General features: G+C 38.6%; 1 long non-coding RNA gene across 1 annotated transcript in view; it reads left to right on the top strand.

Moving 5' to 3' along the window:
- Positions 1 to 3,251, top strand: part of LOC107181371 — a 17,878-nt gene extending 14,627 nt beyond the window's left edge. The window contains exon 3 of the long non-coding RNA XR_001514307.1: positions 3,143 to 3,251. This is a non-coding gene — a long non-coding RNA (uncharacterized LOC107181371). The remainder of the gene's footprint in view (positions 1 to 3,142) is intronic.
- The last annotated feature ends 5,093 nt before the right edge of the window (positions 3,252 to 8,344 follow it).

Genomic DNA, 8,344 nt, shown 5'->3' with positions numbered 1-8,344 from the left:
AAAAAAACAACAACAAAAAACACTTTGCTTTCTAGCCTGCTTTAGCCTGCTTGAATAATGAGGAAGATAAACTTAGCTGTCTGACCCTGTAGGCCAGAGACTAGATATGCCCATACTCTCAATGCCATGCCAGGTGTATTTTTTAATTGGATAGAACTGTATAGTTTTCAAGGCCACCAGCGAGATAACCACTAACCACACATAGGGCTGGATCTTTAATAAAAAGGGAAGTTCTGCCTGTAGCTCTGCTTAGAATTTGAAGTCATTTTCTCTAAGCCCACCGCGGTGAATAAAATGTGACTCTAAACTCTCTGAGCATTGCTTGATTTATTCTAGTTCTCTGTAACAATCTTATAGGTATAGAATCCAAAAGATTTGTCAGAATAAAAAATACAAAAGGTCTGGGACTCCAAGAACTGGTCGGCAAATTGGTTTGTTTCCATGTTTCAAAAGCTCCACACATTTATCCATTCAACAAATACGGATCAGATTTGTGCTAAAGGCTTGGAATACAGCAGGGAGCAAGACAGACAGGATCCCTTATGGGAGGGAGAAAGGCCCTAAACAGGTACTCAGTATAAAAATGAGGGAGGAAGTAACAGGGTAATATGACAGAAATTCTGGAAGCAGGATTGGGGGTAGGGAAGTTACTCGGGTAGGAAGGTGATGTTTGGGCTGAACTTTAAATGATAAGAATAAGACAGCCAGGGGAAAGTAATGGGAAGAGCAATCTCCACAACTTTGAATCCAAGTAACTTTTTAAAAAATTACTTTTTAGTGTTAAGACACTAAGGTCCTTCTGTAGCTTCTTTAGAGCAGATGACCTCACTTGTCTCTTACATGGAGTAGGTTCTCACCTTCTAATAATGTCTTCTTTCTCCCAAAGTGGCTATGGACCAATTTCACATTTCCTCTCCCAAATAGCTGACCTTTGGATGTCCAAATTAGTTTTTATTCTATTTCTCTAAAATACCAGCTTTATAGATAGCACTGAGCACCAAACGGAAGTGTCCCAGAAGCCCATATACATCAGATTTTCAAGACTCATCTATTGATATATAACAAATGTCCCTGCCCCATTTAATAGACCACTAGGCAGTTTCCACAAAAAGACAGGTGAATTTTTCAGTCCAAAGGATGAGTCAACCCATCTGGTATGACAAATGCTGTTTCTGGCTTGATTCCTTCACTAAGACCCTTTGCCAAAACCTTTTTCATGAATCAATGGTTAAAATAATCTAAGCTATTCCCAATAGATTCATGCATGCATTGGTTCCAAGCATAAGACATCAATTTGGTTTGGTTATAAAATTTAATATTCTGTAATTCACAGAGAATCTAATTTATGTACCATCTGGTTTTGGAAGAAAGGCCTCTGGAAAAATTCAGGGCTTTCAAGATGAACATTTCTCATCTTCTTCCTGATCTCATTCAAGACCTTTCCATTCACACAAAAAGTTAATAGTCTATCTGGAGTAGTACCCCTTACTTCAAAAATAATAACTTCATTCCCCTTGGTTTACTTTGTAATGTATTCATGGCTTTTTTCATTCCTTTGCCCTACTAATCGTCCCAACCACATTAAATGTTCCCTGCCCCACAGTTGAGGGCTGTTTGTGAATATACCCACCATGTTATAACCTGATTCATCTTCTCAATTCTCCACTTTATACATTATAACCTTAAACATTTACAAATGCCTTCACTCACACTATCTCACTTTGTTCTCATGCTGACTTTGAGAACATCCCCATTTTACAAACGAGGCCACTAGAGCACAGAATGGTGACTTTCCCAAGACCTGGGATTCCTGGTGTTTGGTATGCATCCTGCCCAAAATATTTAATAGCTCTATGTCAACTACAGACACAGTTATGTTCCCTGTGTTCCCTTAATCTTGCCATTGAGCCTCACTACCTAACTTTCCAACCTTGTCTTCTTCTCTTCTCTTTTCTCAACCATCAGCTCCAATGGAGCTGATGTTTCTAGTGCACTCTAAGCCTGTCATGCTCCAGAGGGGCCTTAACTGGTTGATTTGGATCCACTCCTAGGAGCTCATGGGTGAGCTTCAGAGAGATCAAGCACCCTGCCAGATGCATGTGGAATTTTATGTGTATGTGCTCATTTGAGTCTGTCTAGGATTAAGAATCCAAAGTTCTCATCAGATTCTTTAAAGAAATCAATAGCATCCCCCCAAATAATTAAAATTAATTTTATACGCTGTTTTTCTTCCCCCGAATGTCCTCTCTACTTCTCTTGACCTATCTAATGCTATGCTTCATAACTTTTCTTTAAAATTTAAAACAAAAACTACTGACATTGGAGTTTTGCACATTGCCCTTCATAGAGGAGTTGAATTGTTCTCTTCTTTCCAAATAGTAATTCAAAGAAGGAGAAGTCATAGTATTCCAAGGGTGGCCTTACATATGCAAATAATATGTGATAAATTACAGATAATTGATAACACAATTATCTGTAAACCTTAATCATTCCCTTCAGGGTTGATTTAAATCCCTCTATTAGTACAATCTTTCCTATGAGATAAGACCTTGAAGAGCTAAGGACATATATTTAACTACATTAATACAGATGTGGTATCAACTATGAACATAAAACCATACTGTTATCTGTAAGGACTGCATAATAATATGCCAGATGAAAAAAATAAAATCAGTCGAAGTTCAGCCACTTTCCAGATACCAAAACAAGCCAACCCCACTGCCTATGGGGACTTGCGGGTGTACAAAGCTTTGTAAGAACAGATTTGGTTTGGAGAGCTCAAAGTGAGAGACCAGGAATGGTGAGAGTAGAAACTGGGAGGGGACCCTGGCAGAAGTTGGTGAGGGTGCTAGCTACTGACATCAACCTCCCAGTCCTGACACACATTCTCTGGCTCTATTTGCCTGAAAGCCCTTCTGCTCCTCCTCAATAGGCCATCTTCTGAACGTGGCACACACTGTTCCCAATCAGGAATCTGATATATTTTCAGTTGCCTCAGGCTACTCTCCTGCTCCTTCTGAATGAAGCCTGGTTTTCCTATGAGCAATGCCTCCCTTGAAGTCCTCTGCCTCAGAAGTGTAGATTGTCTACAACCTGTATGGCTGGTTACTCATCAATCATTATGAAAACCTTCTTCTTACAGGTCCATGTCATCTGCCTCTGCCACCCTCTGCCTTTTTCTCGGCAGCTGGTGCTTCCAGAACATTGATTTCAGAATTGGGCACACGCATGGGCTGAATGATGCCTACCCCCTCCCCCCATATATGTTTACATACTCAGCCTTGGAATGTGACCTTACAGGTATAATTAAATTAAAGATCTTGGAATGAAGAGGTCATTTTGGTGGACCCCAAAATCCCATGACAAGTTTTCTAATAAGAAACGTATGGAGGAGAGACAGATAGAAAAGGAAGAGGCAAAGTAACCATGAAGGCAGAGATTGGAATTGTGTGGCCCCAAGCCAAGGAATACTGGCAGCCACCAGAGGGTGAAAGGGACAGGAAATAGAATCTTCCCTGGAGCACCTGGAGGAAGTGCAGCCCTGCTGACACCTTAATTTTGGATGTGTAGCATCCAGAACTGTGAAAGAATAAATTTTTGCTGTTTTAAGCCACCCAGTTTGTGGTCATTTGTTACAATAGCCACAGGAAACTAATACAGGTCTCTTACTCCCATCATCAGCTCAGAACAATTGATCTTATCTGGAACTGGGTGAGGAGCCAGGTGATCAAGCTTCACACTGCAAAACTTGGCCACGTAGGAAGCTTATCAGTATACCCAGCAGTGACTCTGAGACATCCTCCATCTACTAATAGAACATTGGGCAGAGAGCTGGACAGGGGCTGGTCTGTGTGCCTTGGGGGGGAAAAAAAGGTTGATCTTGCCCACCTCACTTCGACCTCAAGCATATGGATGATGCCCCACTCCAAACTGCGAAACTGAAAGGTCTGCCCTTTCTGCTGTGACCTGAGAAAAAGGAAAACAGTGTGGGGCTAGAAATCTGTGCCCATACTGCTTGATGTGATGGCACGGGGCGGCCATGAACATTTGGCCAGTCAGAGCCTGCGTGGAGGCCTGCCCATGGGAGTTGGCTTCATGGAAAGATTGGAGTGGCAAGTGGAGCTGTTTTTTGTTTTGTTTTGTTTTGTTTTTTACCCCCTCCTACTTTGTGCGGTGGCGAGGGGATGCCAGGGAGCCAGGCAAGTTGAGGTGTTGCAAGTGTCTCCTGGGTGGGTTTCTGTCCAGGAGATAGATAGGCAGGTGCTGGGCCCTTCAGCAGATCCAAGCCCCTTAGTGAGTACAGCCAGCAGCCAGCACAGCTCTGGGAAGGAGAGGAAGTGCCTGTCCCCACTCCAACAGATTACAAGCACCACCCCCAATGTGACTGTTTAAACTACCCTGGCCAGGTCCCAGATATCCTCACAGAGTGTATATCCATGGGGGAAGGGAAAGCAACTCAGAGCAAGGGCATTCCATGGGCAAGACCTGAGGCAAACCCAGTCTCTGGGCTTTGGAGGCCCCAACCACCAGACTGTTTGGGACTCTGTCCTGCCCAGCATCAGACTGGTGGCAAGGGAAGTGACTGACATTGACTGCATCATAGAACCTAGTGGGAGGCCTATGAACAGCGCACCAAGGCTCCAGACTTGGACAATATCAGAGCAAAATCCAGCAAGAGCCACACACAGCAGATCCAAAGGGTGAACTCAGTAGGCACAAAAATCTGTGGAGGAAAACTCCAGGTTTTTTTACTTTTTATTTATTATTAATTTGTGTATAAGTTTTTCTTTATTTTTTATATTTCATTTCTTTTCTTTTCTTTTATTCTCTAATATCCCTTATTTCTCTCTTTCCTTTTCTTCATCCATTTTTTCTTTCTCTTTGCTTTTTAAATTTTTATTTATTTTATTTTTTCTCCAATTTTCTTTTCCTAGTCCATATATTATTTTATTTATTATTATTATTATTATTACCTTATTTTAATTATTATTACTTCAACATATATTTTTTTCTTTTTCTTCTCTTTTATTCTTATCTTGTTTCTTTTCTCCATCTTCTTTTCTTTCACATTCTCCTCCTTCATTTCCTTCTTTCTGCTATAATTCCTTGATCTCCTGATATATAGTATTATCTTTTTTCCCCTCTTTTCTTTTCTTTTTTCTTTTTTTGGTGGTGGTGGTGGTATTGGTTTTATTTGTCATTGGTCTTTAATGTGTGTGTGTGTGTGTGTGTGTGTGTGTGTGTGTGTGTTTCTGGTTTGTTCTTATTTTGTCCTTCAGCACCTGTATAACAGTTATGAAGACATGATTAGGGTTGAGCCTCATAGTCAGCCAGCCCAATGGCAAGTCCACCCACAAACAGAACAAGAACAATAAAAAGCCAATTACAACAGGAGGACCCACATAATCCACAACAGGGTCATTCCTAGAGCATCCAGCTCAGTAAATTATGGAGACAACACCACTGGTTCCCACAAGTCACCCATTATAGAAGTCCACCCTGATAGGACTGGGAGCCATAGCAGATCAAACTAATAAATAGAAATAAGCACAAATAGGCAACCTAAATGGGGAGACAAAGAAACAGACCCCAAATGAAGGAACAAGAGAATTCTCCAGAAGAAGAGCTAAATGAAATAAATATGAGCAATTTATCAGATACAGAGCTCAGAGTAATGACTACAAGGATACTCAACAGCATGAAAAAGGCCTTAGAAACCATAAAAAAAACAGTCAGAAATGATGAATGACATAGCTGAAATAAAGAATATTTTGGAAGAAATAAATAGTAGATTAGAGGAGGCAGAGGTTCAAATTAGTGAATGCGAAGACAAAGTAGAAAAAAAAAATCACTCAATCAGAGCACCAAAAAGAAAAAATAATTAAAAAGCAGAAGGATAGTTTAAGGGAGTTTGTAGACAACATGAAAAGTAACAACATATGCATCATAGGAGTGCCAGAAGAAGAAGAAAGTATGCAATGGATAGAAAGTCTATATGAAGAAATAATGACAGAAAATTTCCCTAATCTGGTGAAAGAAAAACTTGCACAAGTTCAGGAAGCACAGAGAGTCCCAATCAAAGTGAACCCAAAGAGGTCTACACCAAGACATATCATAATAAAATGCCAAAAACTAAAGACAGACAGAAAATCTTAAAGGCAGAAAGAAAAGAAGAATTAGTACCTACAGAGGAGCTCCCATTAGGCTTCCAGCTGATTTATCATCAGAAACTCTATAGGACAGAAGGGAGTGGCATGAAGTATCCAAAGTAATGAAAAGCAAGGATCTGAAAGCAAGACTATTCTAGCCATCAAAGTGATCATTCAAAATTGAATGTGACGCAAAGAGCTCCCAGACAAAAAAAAAAAAAAACAGGCTAAAGGAGCTTATTACCACCAAATCAACATTGCTGAAAATGTTAAAGGATCTGCTATAAGAAGAAGAAATATATAAAGAGAGGAATATAGGCACAAAGAAAAAATGGCAATAAATAATTACCTATCAATAATAATCTTAAATGTAAATGATAAAATGCTCCAATCAAAAGACATAGGGTAGCTTATGGATTAAAAAACAGTACCCATACATATGCTTTCTACAAGACAACCACCTCAGAACAAAAGACACACAGATTAAAACTAAAGGGAGGGGAAAAATTATTTCATATAAATGAAAATGGAAAAAAAAGCAGGGAAAGCAATAAATATATCTAACAAAATAGACTTCAAAACAAAGGCCATAAAAGAGACAAAGAAGGTCATTACATAATAATAAATGGATTGACCCAACAAGAGAACACAACCCTGGTAAACATAGATGCACCCAATGTTGGAGAACCTAAATATATATTTTTTAAAATAACTCTTCACTATGGCCAGTATTGCTCAGTAGTTAGAGAATCAACTCATGCACCAAAAGGTTGCAGGTTGGTTTGATTCCATGTCAAGAGTACCTATCTGGGTGCAGGTTTTATCCCCATCCTGGTCAATGCACATGTAGGAGGAAACCAATGATGTCTCTCTCTTTCACATTGCTGTTTCTCTCCCTCTCTCTCTCTCTCTCTCTCTCTCTCTCCCCCTCCCTTCTTCTCTGCCATTCTCTCCCAGAAATAAATGAAAAAAATAACGCCCAGTAAGGATTAACAAAAAAAATATCTTGAAGAGTTTTAAAAGAGAGATTGACAGCAACACAGTCATAATAGGAGACTTTAACACCCCACTGACATCACTGGATAAATCTTCCAGACAAAAAGTCAACAAAGGAACAGCAACCATAACAACTCACTAGATCAGATGGATTTAATTGATATTTATAGAACATTTCATCCCAAAGCTGCAGAATATACATTCTTCTCAATTGTATACGGATCACTCTCAAAAATGGACCACATCTTAGGACACAAAATAAGTCTTAACAAATTCAAAAAGATTGAAATCATATCAAGCATCTTCTCAGATCACAATGGCATGAAACTATAAGTCAATTACAATTTAAAAAACTCAAAAAAACATTCAAATGCATGGAGGCTAAATAAGTTGTTATTAAACAGTAAAGGGGTTACCAATGAAATTAAAAAAGAAATAAAGAAAACTTCCTAGAAACAAATGAAAATGAACACACAACAATCCAAAATCTAGGAAACACAATAAAAGCAATCCTGAGAGGGAAGCTCATTCCATTACAGGCCTATCTCCAGAAACATGAAGATTTTCAAATAAACAATCTAACCCTACAACTAAGAATTAAAAAAAAAGATCAACAAGAAAAGCCAAAGTAGAAAGAAGGAAATAATAAAAATCAGAGCAGAAATGACATAGAGACTAAAAAACAAAACCAACAATAAAAAAGATCAATGACACCCAAGAGCTGGTTCTTTAAAAAGATAAAAAAGATTGATGAACCTTTAGCCATACTTATCAAGAAATAAAAAGAAAGGACCCAAATAAATAAAATCAGAAATGAAAGAGATGAAGAAAGAACTAACATTACTGAAATGTAGATTGTAAGAAAATAATATGAATAACTATATGCCAATAAATTGGATAACCTGGACAAAGTGGATAAATTCCTAGAAAAATACAATCTTCTAAAACTCAATCAGGAAGAATCAGAAAGCATGAGTAGATCAATAACAAGCAATGAAATAGAAGCAGTAAAAAACAAACAAACAAACAAAAAAACCTCCAAACAAAAAAAAGCCCTGGTCTAGATGGCTTCACAGGCAAGTTTTACAAAACATTCCATGAAGAATTAATACCTACCCTCCTCAAATTATTCTAAAAATTCAAGAGGAAGGAAGACTTCAAAGCAGTTGTTAAAAGACTAGAATTATCCTAATTCCAAA

Source organism: Myotis davidii, unplaced genomic scaffold (genome assembly GCF_000327345.1).
Source record: "Myotis davidii unplaced genomic scaffold, ASM32734v1 scaffold540, whole genome shotgun sequence".
In the NCBI taxonomy this organism is placed as follows: domain Eukaryota; kingdom Metazoa; phylum Chordata; class Mammalia; order Chiroptera; family Vespertilionidae; genus Myotis; species Myotis davidii.
This window is presented reverse-complemented; position numbering and strand designations above follow the sequence as displayed.